This window comes from Grammomys surdaster, unplaced genomic scaffold, assembly GCF_004785775.1.
Source record: "Grammomys surdaster isolate TR1022 unplaced genomic scaffold, NIH_TR_1.0 150, whole genome shotgun sequence".
Taxonomy (NCBI): Eukaryota; Metazoa; Chordata; class Mammalia; order Rodentia; family Muridae; genus Grammomys; species Grammomys surdaster.
In genome coordinates, this window is record NW_021604608.1 from 20,616,666 (window position 1) to 20,628,202 (window position 11,537).

At 47.7% G+C, this 11,537-nt stretch overlaps 1 protein-coding gene across 14 annotated transcripts in view; it reads right to left on the reverse strand.

Annotated features, from left to right (window-relative positions):
• Nucleotides 1-7,955, reverse strand: part of Apbb2 (amyloid beta precursor protein binding family B member 2) — a 333,919-nt gene extending 325,964 nt beyond the window's left edge. For 10 of the 14 annotated variants that reach the window (XM_028765356.1, XM_028765367.1, XM_028765365.1 and 7 more), the window contains exon 1: nt 7,706-7,762. The gene's annotated coding sequence lies outside the window, so the exon portion shown is untranslated. Of the gene's footprint in view, nt 1-7,705 lie in introns of all 14 variants that reach the window. The other 4 variants (XM_028765368.1, XM_028765366.1, XM_028765361.1 and 1 more) reach the window with 1 other exon arrangement.
• Between the last annotated feature and the right edge of the window lie 3,582 nt (nt 7,956-11,537).

Sequence of the window (11,537 nt, forward strand, 5' to 3'; positions counted from 1 at the left end):
ACTTCCACCTACAGACAGTATGCCCATCTATGCACAGTACTTCCACTTACAGACAGTACTGTCCAGCTATACACAGTACTTCCACCTACAAACAGTATTTCAGCTATACACAATACTTCTACCAACAGACAGTACTTCCCAGCCTTACACAGTACTTCCACCTACAGACAGTATGCCCATCTATGCACAGTACTTCCACTAACAGACAGTACTGCAGCAATGCACAGTATTTCTCCCTACAGACAGCACTGCCCAGCCATACATAGTATTTTGACCTACAGACAGTAAGTACTTCAGCTAAACACAGTACTTCCACTTACAGACAGCACTGCCCAGCAATGCAAGATACTCAATGTAGAAGGTAGCCTGGCCTTTGCCTAGAACAAGTCTACTGAACAAACTAAACAAAGACCAAGTTAAGAACACAGTCAGCAGCAAAGAATAAGCCCAGGGAAACACACCCTCTCCCATGGTTTCAGGCCAAGGCTCCAAGAGTCAGAACCTCAGACCAGCCTTGAGCCTGCTGGTGAGGCCCTGAAACCCTTATCCGATGGTTCAGCTTCCTAGTTCCTGCATGTGACAACTAATCAGATTCCCCTTATTTTATACAGAAGCAATCTATCTTGGGAAATACCCAGAGAGTCATCAGAACAACTCCTCCTTTCCAATATGTCTGAAAAAAAAAATCACATGAAAAAAAAAATGCACTTGGGAGCCCAAACCAAGAGGAAATATCGGTACAACCAACAGGCAGATTCCAGTTAACTGTGAGCTTTGAAATCAAATGGGAGGTAACATTTTTACCTTTTCCCCAAACACTGAGCTAAAGGAAGTTTAATGGAATGGTGGCAAGAAGACAAGTCTTGTGCAGGGCCTGGACCAGGCCTCCACAGTTAACTGTCAAATGGGAAATGAGGCTGTCCCCGCAAAGAGTTAAATGAAATGCTTCCTGTAGAGCTGCAGGCTCACGGTTGGCTCCTAATAAATAAGCGTTATCGCTTCATCCTGTCACTTGGCAACCAGTGGTCTCCTCAGTATTTACTGAAGGTCCAGAACAACAGGATGGCCACTGTACGGCCTATTAGAAAAAAAAAAAAAAAAACCTTAGCTTTTTTTCTTATCTCTAAAATAGGAACAGGGTTTCCTGAGGTTCGGATGGCATAACAGCCATGAAGCTCTGAGCTCAGAGAGTTTAAGGTAAAGTTGATATTATTATGATCAGTGAGATACAGATGATCAAGTACAGATTTTTACATATATGTTTGCATGTGTTCACGTGTGTGAGCATATGTACAAACATAGGTCAGAGGTCAGTGTTGTTCATCTTCCTCAAATTATTCTCTCATTTTCTCTCTCCCTCTCTCTCTCTTTTTTTTTTTTTTTTTTTTTTTGAGACAGAGTTTCTCTGTGTAGCCCTGGCTGTCCTAGAACTCACTCTAGAAAGTGAGTTCAAAACTGGCCTTGAACTCGGAAACCCACCTGCCTCTGCCTCCTGAGTGCTGGGAATGAAGGTGTGTGCCACTACTGCCCAGATCTCTTCCTTATTTTTAAAGACAGGGTCTCTCTCATTGACTCTGAAGTTCACCTACTCAGATTGGCTGGCCAGGAAGCCCCAAGAATCTTCCTGTTCAAAACTGGCCTTGAACTCGGAAACCCACCTGCCTCTGCCTCCCGAGTGCTGGGAATGAAGGTGTGTGCCACTACTGCCCAGATCTCTTCCTTATTTTTAAAGACAGGGTCTCTCTCATTGACTCTGAAGTTCACCTACTCAGATTGGCTGGCCAGGAAGCCCCAAGAATCTTCCTGTCTCTTCCTCTCCACAGCTGGGGTTACAGCACAATGCCTAGCTTTTTTCATGGGTGCTGGGAATTGAACCCGGGTCCTCATGCTTGTATGCGAAGTGCTTTAGGGACTGATGCATCTTCTCAGGTCCACTAAGCTCAATAGACTTCTAAAGTGTTTCCTGAAATAGATTATTTACTGTGTTAAACTATTATTTCAAACTTAGAGATTTTTTTTTTCTTCCCCTGGTCTGCTACCCAACCGTAAGCCCCACCACTAACAAAAAAAAAAAAAAAAGGTGAAAAACAGCAATTTCCAGGAGCCAACCATTCTTAAGCTTCCCCTAAGTATCTCAGGCTCATCCTGGAGGACGCCACATGAAGAAGACTATTAAGCAATTCATGATTCAATGGTCTTGCTTCCAACAGCAATTCCTAGAATCACCATCTCCAAATTGCAAAAGCATGTTGTTCTGCCAAAAAGAGATCTCCACGCAAAGAAACAAATGCCAAGATACATCTCCAGGCCTGCCTGCTGAACACACTGCTGCCATTAGCCCTGTCTGCTCTCCCGGGCCCTCGTCCTTCATCCTGGCATCCTGCTGGTCATTCTTGGGCTATAATTGTAAAATACTAGTTCCCAGGGCACTTTCAATGTGAATTCCTTCACAGCTCCTGAAACTCTGGGTGACTTTACATTCCTGGAAGGCCCAGGGGCCCTAGCAGCCCACCCACGAGCTCTGTGTGTTGGTCTGGCTTCGCTAACTCAATCCCAAGGGCAGAACTCTGCATCTCGGGACCAGATTCCCAGACTTAGCAATTTCATGGACCATTAAGCTGCCAAATGAAAATATTCCCATCCCTTCACATAAGATTTTTTACCCCAAAATTGGAAGGGCATAATCTCAAAGAAAGGGGCAGCTCTCCTCATTTTGAACACCAATAAAATCCTGGCTCTAACCTTACCCATTATCACTGCAGTAAGAACAATGAAAATGTCACCGATAGACTCTCAGCCCTCGGGACGTGCACTGTGTTCTGCGTATACACAAACCGTTCACTTTTGCAATGCCTACAAATTAAGATCTGTTTTCTAGGGCGGTGGATCGGCCATGCTACATCCCACTCTATCGGAGATGCCAAGCCCTTCTTCTCCAGCAAAAGAACTCGCCCTTCCTCTTCGGAACTCTGCAAAGTTGGTCCAGTTGCATCCTCCAAATGCACACTCCTCCTAGCTCAGTTCAAAAGTCTGCATTTTTTTAGTCAACTAAAAATAACAAAGCCACACTTCCTCCCACTCCAAGCATTCCTGAAACAGGCTTGCCAACATAGCTCAAGTTCAGAAACTCCAGGTACTGCGCTGCAGGCGAACTCCTGCAGCATCCGTAAGAGGAGAAGGACACAGTGGCTAACCCCTTAACGTCCTCAAGTCCTTCACACACAGAAAACGTTTCAGGCCTATTTCACCCCATTATTCTGCTCTGTCTTCTCTCTCCTTTGTCTCTGTGAACTCATGCATTGTTGACATCTTCTATACCAGAAAGTTATATGTTGTCATTTTTTTCCTTTAGCTCTTTTTTGTTTTGTTTATCTGTATCTTTTGTTGTTAGTTGGTCAGTTAATTAGTCCATTGATCAGTGTGTTCTAACTAGATCCAGGCTCCCTAGTCCTGACCACATGGTGATGACTTACCTCCGCTCCCCATCTTTCTCTGTTCTCACCATCCTCTTCCCATGCTTTCAGTTCTAGCCTTACTCCTTGTCGGGGTTCACAGAATCCTGCAGGCCAGATGCCCTGATGTCACCGTCCTCACTGCTACTTAAGTGCAGTGACTCTGGCTGGCTACCTTCTCCTGCCTCACATAAAGATGAACGGTGCTGAATTTTGTGAGCATCCTGAAAGCAACACGTGCATAGCCCTGATGGGACAGGGTACCTATGCCCTCGGTCCCATCACCATCTAGCTGGTACTTCTGCTACTGCAGCAGACCACAAACACCTGCACAGCCAGGGAAGATGCTCACACCAAGTGACAGTGGCAATCAATTCCTAAGGCCAAGAGCTGCACCTCTCATTAAGGGCAGAAGGCGAAGGATAAAACATGGGAAAACGCTGCTAAGATTCTACAAGTTCGAGCCCAGCAACCAGGCTCCTACATAGAATGCCTCCTCTGCAACTGGGTGGGTCTTCTACATGAGCTGGGAGCCTAAAAGCAGAAAGTCTGTCTTCAGAAGATGCTAAAAACTTTCCAAAGTCTGATAGTCAAGCCTAATCCTGGCCCTGCCTCCTACCAGAAGAAAACAGGTACAGAGTTCACTGATGACCATTGTTCTGTAGCAAAAGAAAAACCCAGTGGGAGGCAGGAACTGACCAGGAAGGAAGGGTGTAAGACAAACCCAGGGCAGGACAGGCTCTGAGGATGCACAAATTCAGCCTTACCTATGAACTCCTGCTAAATGAACTCCTCCCTCCTTGAATGGCTGGATTATAGACCTCCAGACCAGGCCAAGGACTCAGCAAACCAACCAGAGGGTGTAGCCTACTGCAAATCTCATTCTACCGATGAGGTAACTGAGATTGCAAGATGTGAACTGACTTCTCCAGGTCACAGACTGAACTGAACTAACGGAGAAGCGGGAAGGGCACAGGAGCAAAGCCTTTGGAATCACTGCTATCAAATCCAACCAGACCCTTAATCATGAAGCCTGCCACTCTACCTCGGACAAGCCATTACAGCTACAAAAGACGCCGTTGACACGTGTCACCACGCACAGTATGCACCAATGACACTTTCAAATGAGTTGTTCTGGCTTATCATCCCTAGATTAATTCTATTTGCCAGTACTACAACACCGCTGAAAATAAATAAACACAAAGCAGGTTTTAAAAACACAGACAGAGGCTTCTTAACAAGCATTCCGGTCACTTGGAAGGCACGCTGTTCTACTCAGACCTAATCCTAAACAACAAATCAAAGATGTCTCAGAAGAGAATGCTCAGGGAATAATAATGGAACTCATTGAAATATTCTCCTCCTAGGAGAGGAAACTTCACAGTGAGATTGCTAATGAAGTCTGAAGGCTCCACCTCTAAGAAGGGTTTTCTTGGCTGAGTAGCATTTATGGCAAGGTACCATCAGCCAAGGATACACGAGGTGCTAGAGAGATGGCTCCATTGGCAAAGTACTTGCCATGCAAAGGTGAGGGCCTGATTTAACTCCCCAAGACCTTCATTAAAGCCAGGCATGATAAGACAGTATTCCTTCTGCAAGCTGAAAAGGTAAAAACAGGATTATCCTAAAGGCTCTCAAGGCCAGTTAGCCTGGTATGCAGAGCGGTCAACAATAGAGATGAAACTTGGTCTCAAAAAAAAAGGTGAAGGTTAGCAGGATCTACACCAGATGATCCTTGGACCATCACATGTGCATATGACAAGTGCATGCATATATGCATGCATGCCCACACACATCATACACAAGATACTGTTTATAAAGAGCACAATATCAGTTTTGTTATAAAAACAGCCATTGATCAAATCCTAGTTTTCTTAACTCAGGCAAGGAAAGTTATCACCCACATAATCAGTAATAACGTAATACAATATTTTTCAAAAACTCATCCTAAGAGTCTTGTTAGTGTAGTAAGTAGCTGTTGGTCTCATAAAACGCTGTAGTATATCTCTAGGATACTTAAGGTATTGTATCACAAAGATATTGTCTATTTTAAAGGTGTGGATAGAAAGATATTGATTCTATTTCTCTTAGATAAGTTTAGATAGCCACTAATCAGGGTAAGCAACAGAACACAATTCTAGTAATCATGGGAAGGGTTTCAAGTGTTGCTTCCTGCTCTAACAGAAAAAGAATCCAATATTTGTTTGCTGTTTTCTCCTCTGGCAGGAAAAGCCCTCAGAAAATAGAAACATGACATACAAAATAACTGTTCTAAAATATTGTTTGCACATGTGTTCTTGCAATATTTGTCTTTTCCTAGCTAATGTTGTAGTCTGTGTTCATATTACTGAAACTAAATGTAAAGTCTTAACTCTGTTACATTGTAGCTCCTCAAGCTTTTCAACTACATCTGTATGAAGTTTCAAAACCCAGGATTCTGCCCCGCTCCTTAAAGGTGAATAGTTTAAAGTATCCACTTGGGGAAGAAGTAACAATGTCAGAGCACAGCAGCTGCACTTGCACCAGAAGAGGGTCCCAACCTGAGTCCTTTCTCCAAAGGCTCTAAGCAAGCGTGGTACATGGCAGTTCTGTTTCTGGGAAGTTGCTGAAGGCATCTACCAATCTAACTGCATCAAGTTCAAAAGAACAGGGGCAGACATTTTGCACCTGTGACACCCCCCACCTCACCCTCACACTCTACAGATGGGACCACTCCCCACTCCAGCCACCCTTGTTCCCACATTTCTGTCTGCCTGTGGGGGAGGGGGAAGGGGGTCCCCAGCCTCAGAACACATACCATCTTCCCAAACAGATGCCATTTCTAAGAGTCTGCTAAGCGTCTCCAAATTCTGAGAAACCCAAATTCTGCTTTCAAACTGAAACAAGACAAAGCCTGTTCTTAAGTTCATAAAGAAATACCCCCCCCCCGCCCAAAGTCCTGTTTCCGCAAGGCCAGCCACAAGAATTCAGGTACTACTATCATGGCCATTTCAGGGAAGTCTCTGTAATATGATGGCAAAGGAAAAAAAAAAAAAAGATTTAAAGTACCAAATCCTAAAACAACAGATCAGCTGTCATGATGTATTCTTAAATCAGTAAAATGAAAAAAAATAGCAAATAAAATAAATAAATTAAAATAAAAATAAATTAAAAATAATAGCCTCACAAAGTTTCTTATTTCTTGACATCAAAATGATATTGCTGTTATCGTTTTATGATGCTCCTTTATGACATCCGCCACAAGGCTAAGCCAGTGTGACAGAACTTTTTAAAACTGTCCCCTCTAGGAGCCCACTGGGTTTCAAACACTGACCTAATTCCCTCCATGTGAGCCCTCTCCAACTACTCAGTCCATCCCCAAGCGATCGGGACAGTCGTGGCTGTGCAGAATCTTACTACAAAAAACGGTCCCAATTCTCCATCTGATTTCTCCAGCTATTTTTTTCTTTAAGTCCCACACTCCCTTGGCCTTTTGAGCCTGATCTCCTGTTTTCAGACCTCTCCATCAATGGAGAGACCACTTATCATTGTTTCTACGGGACTCCGCATCCTCCCTCCGCCCAGCTAATTTTCGTTGCACAAATGTCATTTCTGGCATCTGAGCCATCATTTCTCCCAGCGGGCAGCAGTGGGGCGTTCGGGACCCGATGACCGGCTTCCCTGATCTGGCTCTCGGCACACAGCCATTTTCTAGTTAAAACGTTCTCAGCTAGCAGAGGGGACAGGAACTTTGCCCCCTTCTCCTCTCTCGGTAGCTGGGCTCTCTGCACCCCGGGAGACGCTGGCCAGGTCTCTGAGTCTCCGGCAAGAGCGCGCCGCCGGGCGGGCAGGCCAGCCCCAGGGCAAGGGGGCGTGCGCTACCGGTCGCCCGCGCCCACCCGCACTTTGCCCTCCGCAGTCTCCGCCCGGGCACAGCCCTGCGACCCGGTGTCCTCAACCCGGCCCTGCCGAGCCCCAGCTCCGGGTGGGAGTGAGGGAGTAATGGGAGTGACGGGGCGAGCCGGTAGCCAGAGAGCCGGCCCTGCGGCGCGGGCGCGGGGCGAGCGGGACTCCGCAGCGGGCGTCCGCTGCAGATGCGGCGGCAGCTGCTGCAGCTGGGGCTGCGGCTGAGCGACCGGCGGTGACCGCCAGAAACCGAGCAGCAGCCGCGAGGGCACAAGCAGCCAGCCTCGCCCGCTGCCCGGCTCCCGCGCCGCACTCTGGGCCATCCCTCGGATCCCCGGGCTGAAGGCATGGAAGGGAGCGGAGCTCACCAGCGCTGCGCGCCGTTCGATCGCCTCCGGAGCCGGCTCCTAGGTCTCGCAGTCCGCTGAGCGCCGGGATCAGCTGCGGGCTGCAGCACGCGAGCTTCCTACTTAGAGCAGCACTGGCTCCGGCGACTGAGCATGCCCAGTGCGGCTCCGCGAGGCCCGCGGAGGGAGCGGCGGCGGCGAGATTCCACTTCTCCAGGCTTTGGCGGCGGCTGCGCGAGGAAAGGCTCGGAGGGGCCTGGCGGAGCCGGGCGAACCCAGCAAGGCGGGGCCGGGGGCGGAGGCCGCGACGGAAGGGGGCGGGCCGCGCTCCCAGGGCGACCCCTGCAGGTGGAGGCGGCCACGCTGCGGCACAGCAGGGAGGCAGGGGGCGCCAGGGTGACACCCAGAGGCTGGAGGGTGGGGGGGATGCGGGGCAGCCCGGGTATCCCCTCCAGGTGGCCTAGCGTCTGTCTGCACCAAAAGGCAGTTTTGGGGGAACTCTTCTCTCACACGTCTGCGTTCCTTTAGAATGGAAAAATATCACCAGATGAGAGCTGCCCACAGTTTTCCAGGCTAACTGAATGTTAAAAGGTGAAACTTCTGCCGTCTGCCTCCTCACGCCCCACGCCCAGACATATGCCACACACGAACATTCCTGCCCTGGAAAATCACAGCGAGCTAACGCCACGCAAGAAATACACCTGGGAAAGGGGAAAGCATAACCTACTTGCTACCCGTTTGTTAGGCAATAAGAGGATTTGCTGCAGGCACCTGGAGGTCCTTAATTTGTTCTTCACCAAGCCAAGGAGTGTTAAACTGATGCTTAGGTCGGACTCAACTGGCAAGGTTGCTGAAACAGCATGCTAGGCCCCTTTCCAGGGCTGAACGAGTGGTAGTGCCATGCTGCACATGCTCCTGTAAGTAACAAATTCCCAGGTGCTGGTGTGGCTGCCATCCGAGAACTAGTCAGGAGGACTCTGATATACAAAAAGACAATGCTACCTACCATCTCCTTCAGAAAGGTAATTCTGAAAATAATTGTTAACTGCTAAGTAATGGCTCTTTTCCAATGCACTCCTCCCTCAGATAATAAACTCAGACTTATTCTCCCTACAGTGGAGATGGGCATTATTATTTTTCTTCACACAGCATGAATTTATTGACGCTCCACAAGTTCCTCTTACTAGATCTGGGAGTACAAGCAAATTTAAAACCCCAGCCCCTGCCTCCATGATGTTTACAGTCCAGCAGTGACTGACATTCATCGAATCGTTTCTAGGAAATGTCATTTCTGGGGCTGCAGAGATGGCTCAGTGGTTAAGACCACTGATTGCTTTTCCAGAGGTCCTGAGTTCAATTCCCAGCAACCACAAGGTGGCTCACAACCATCTGCAATGGGGTCTGATGCCTTCTGCTGGTGAGTCTGAAGACATCGACAGTTTACTCACATAAAATAAATAAATAAATCTGAAAAAAAAAAAAGAAATGTCGTTTCTGCCATCTCCATACACAAGGTGTTGACATGTAAAAAAGTTAGGTTGTTGGGAATGGACATTACCATGTGTTGGAGGAAACTTGTGTCCTATAGCCTCTTCTATTATCAGTATTTCTCTCAGAGTCAGTGGAAGACCAATAGTACTGCTACAGAAAAATCTCTATAAATCTATGCAAGTTCACTCTTGGAACTGAGCCTCTGCATCCCAAGACTGGCCCAACGAGTCCTGCCAACCATGGACAGTCGAAAACCAGGGTTCAAATGCCTATTTGGGAAAAACAAACTGTAGAGGGCCTTGAGACACAAGCTACTGTGTCCTTCAGGCCCAGACAGAAGAGGAAATGAGCCCAAACCCACCCTGCGTGTCCTTCATTGAGGCGATCTCAGCAGGCTACCACACCAAGTCCCCTTCCACCTTGATCTCCATGCCCGCCAACGTCAGAGCCTATCCTACCACCCGATTCTCCCGGGCTCCCGGGTCGAACCGCGCCTGCCCCCTCCAGGCTATCTACTCAGACGCGCAGGAAAACCCGCGCTGGAGTCCGCCGCGGAGGCGGGGCGGGGCGGGGCGGGGCGCGCAGGCGCGGTGGGCTCCAGGTTGGGCGGAGGAGGCGCCCTGCTCCACACCTGATGCAATCACCCTTCCGGAAACCCGCAGGGTCTCCCAGGATCACCGCGGAAACGCTTCCGCGCCTGCTCCCGCCTCTGCGTCCCAGCCGTGTCCCCTGCTTCCTAGGCTCGTTCCCCTGGCGGCCTGCGGGAGGAGTCGGGAAGTCGTCTCCCAGCCAGCTGAATACTTAGATGTACGGCTGCAGAGCATCCTGCAGCCACTGGAGGAAACTCCCTTAGTTATTTCCAGGGAGGACTGGCGGGACTGGAACGCTGGCTTTGAACTCTCCTTTACTTCCTTCCTGCATCCTGTCCACGATTTCTTCTCTGTTCCTTAAAAGGGGCGTTTAAGGTGGAATGGATTGCCAGGTGTCCTGGCTAGCTAAGTATGTAACCGCGCCTTAGCTGGGCTGGAGAAAGCCTGCCACCACACACTCATGTTATAAATAAGTAATTGGCTTCCTTATACTTCATCGTTTAAGATCACAAAGAAAATCATTTCTCATTTTACCACCTCATGCAATTTTGATAGCTATTGTGAGTAGGTTCCCCCACCCCCACCCCCATAGTGCTGACACACACACGAACTGTTTTCTTAGGAAATGAACTATTCCAAGAATATCCTGAGCACTTGTTTTTATTAAGTATGAAGTAAACACTGGGTACAGCATATTAAAAATTACCTCCAGTAAATTTCTATAAGGTCAAAAGTCCTACTAAGTGGAGGTGTGGGTGTTTCAAGGAATTTTAGTGGAAAAGACACTTGCAAGAACGTTATAAGACCAACGCTACATCAAGTCTTTAGATTCCATAAGTATTTACTTCTTCATATCCCAGAGATGTCAATGGCTTCCTTAAAGAAGACAAATTGGTCTACTGACTTGCCACAGGCCAGCATTCCCACAGCACCACGGAGGCTGAGGCAGGAGGACAGTGAATTCAAGACAAGCCTGAACTTCACTGTCAAAAAGGACAAAAGCAAACCTGGGTGGCACTGGCTCGGGAAATCCTGTCTTAGCCAGGAGTGGATTACCAATCCACTCAAAGTAGTGCTGGATTACAGGCAACCACCACCACTGCTGGTTTTGAATTCAAAAGTTAAAAGTACAAACCAGTGGCAACAAAGGAGACCCTGTTACTTGTTTCTTCTTATGAAGTCCATTAAGCTCTGAACATCCTTGACCAACAAGCAATTGAACCATTTGTAAGATAGCCAAACACTAGGTACTAAGTATGGCAAAAGGGTTTTGTATGTCATCAAGAAGTGTTTGGGGGGCTGGAGAGATGGCTCAGTGGTTAAGAGCACTGATTGCTCTTCCAGGGGTTCTGAGTTAATTCCCAGCACCTATAATGGGATCCAATTTCTCCCTTCTGGTGTGTCTGAAGAGAGCAACAGTGTACTCACATAAACAAACAAACAAACAAACAAATCTAAAAAAGGTGTTTTCTACCAACATTTAGGGCTAAAAGTACTTTTATTTGGTCATTTATTGTAAGAGCTGTTTGAGGTACCGGGAAAATGTAATGATCGAAACAAAATATCTGAGTCCTCATTTGCTTCAGTAATAATTCCAAATACTTTCCCAGGATGGAAACTAAAAATAAAGCTTGGTGTGGTCGCCATAACTTTAATCCCAGCACTGAGGAGGCAGAGGCAGGCAGATCTCTATGAGTTGGAGACTAGCCTTGTCTATATAGCCAGTTTTAGACTATCCAGGGCTACATAGTAAGACCCTGTGGGGGGGGGGG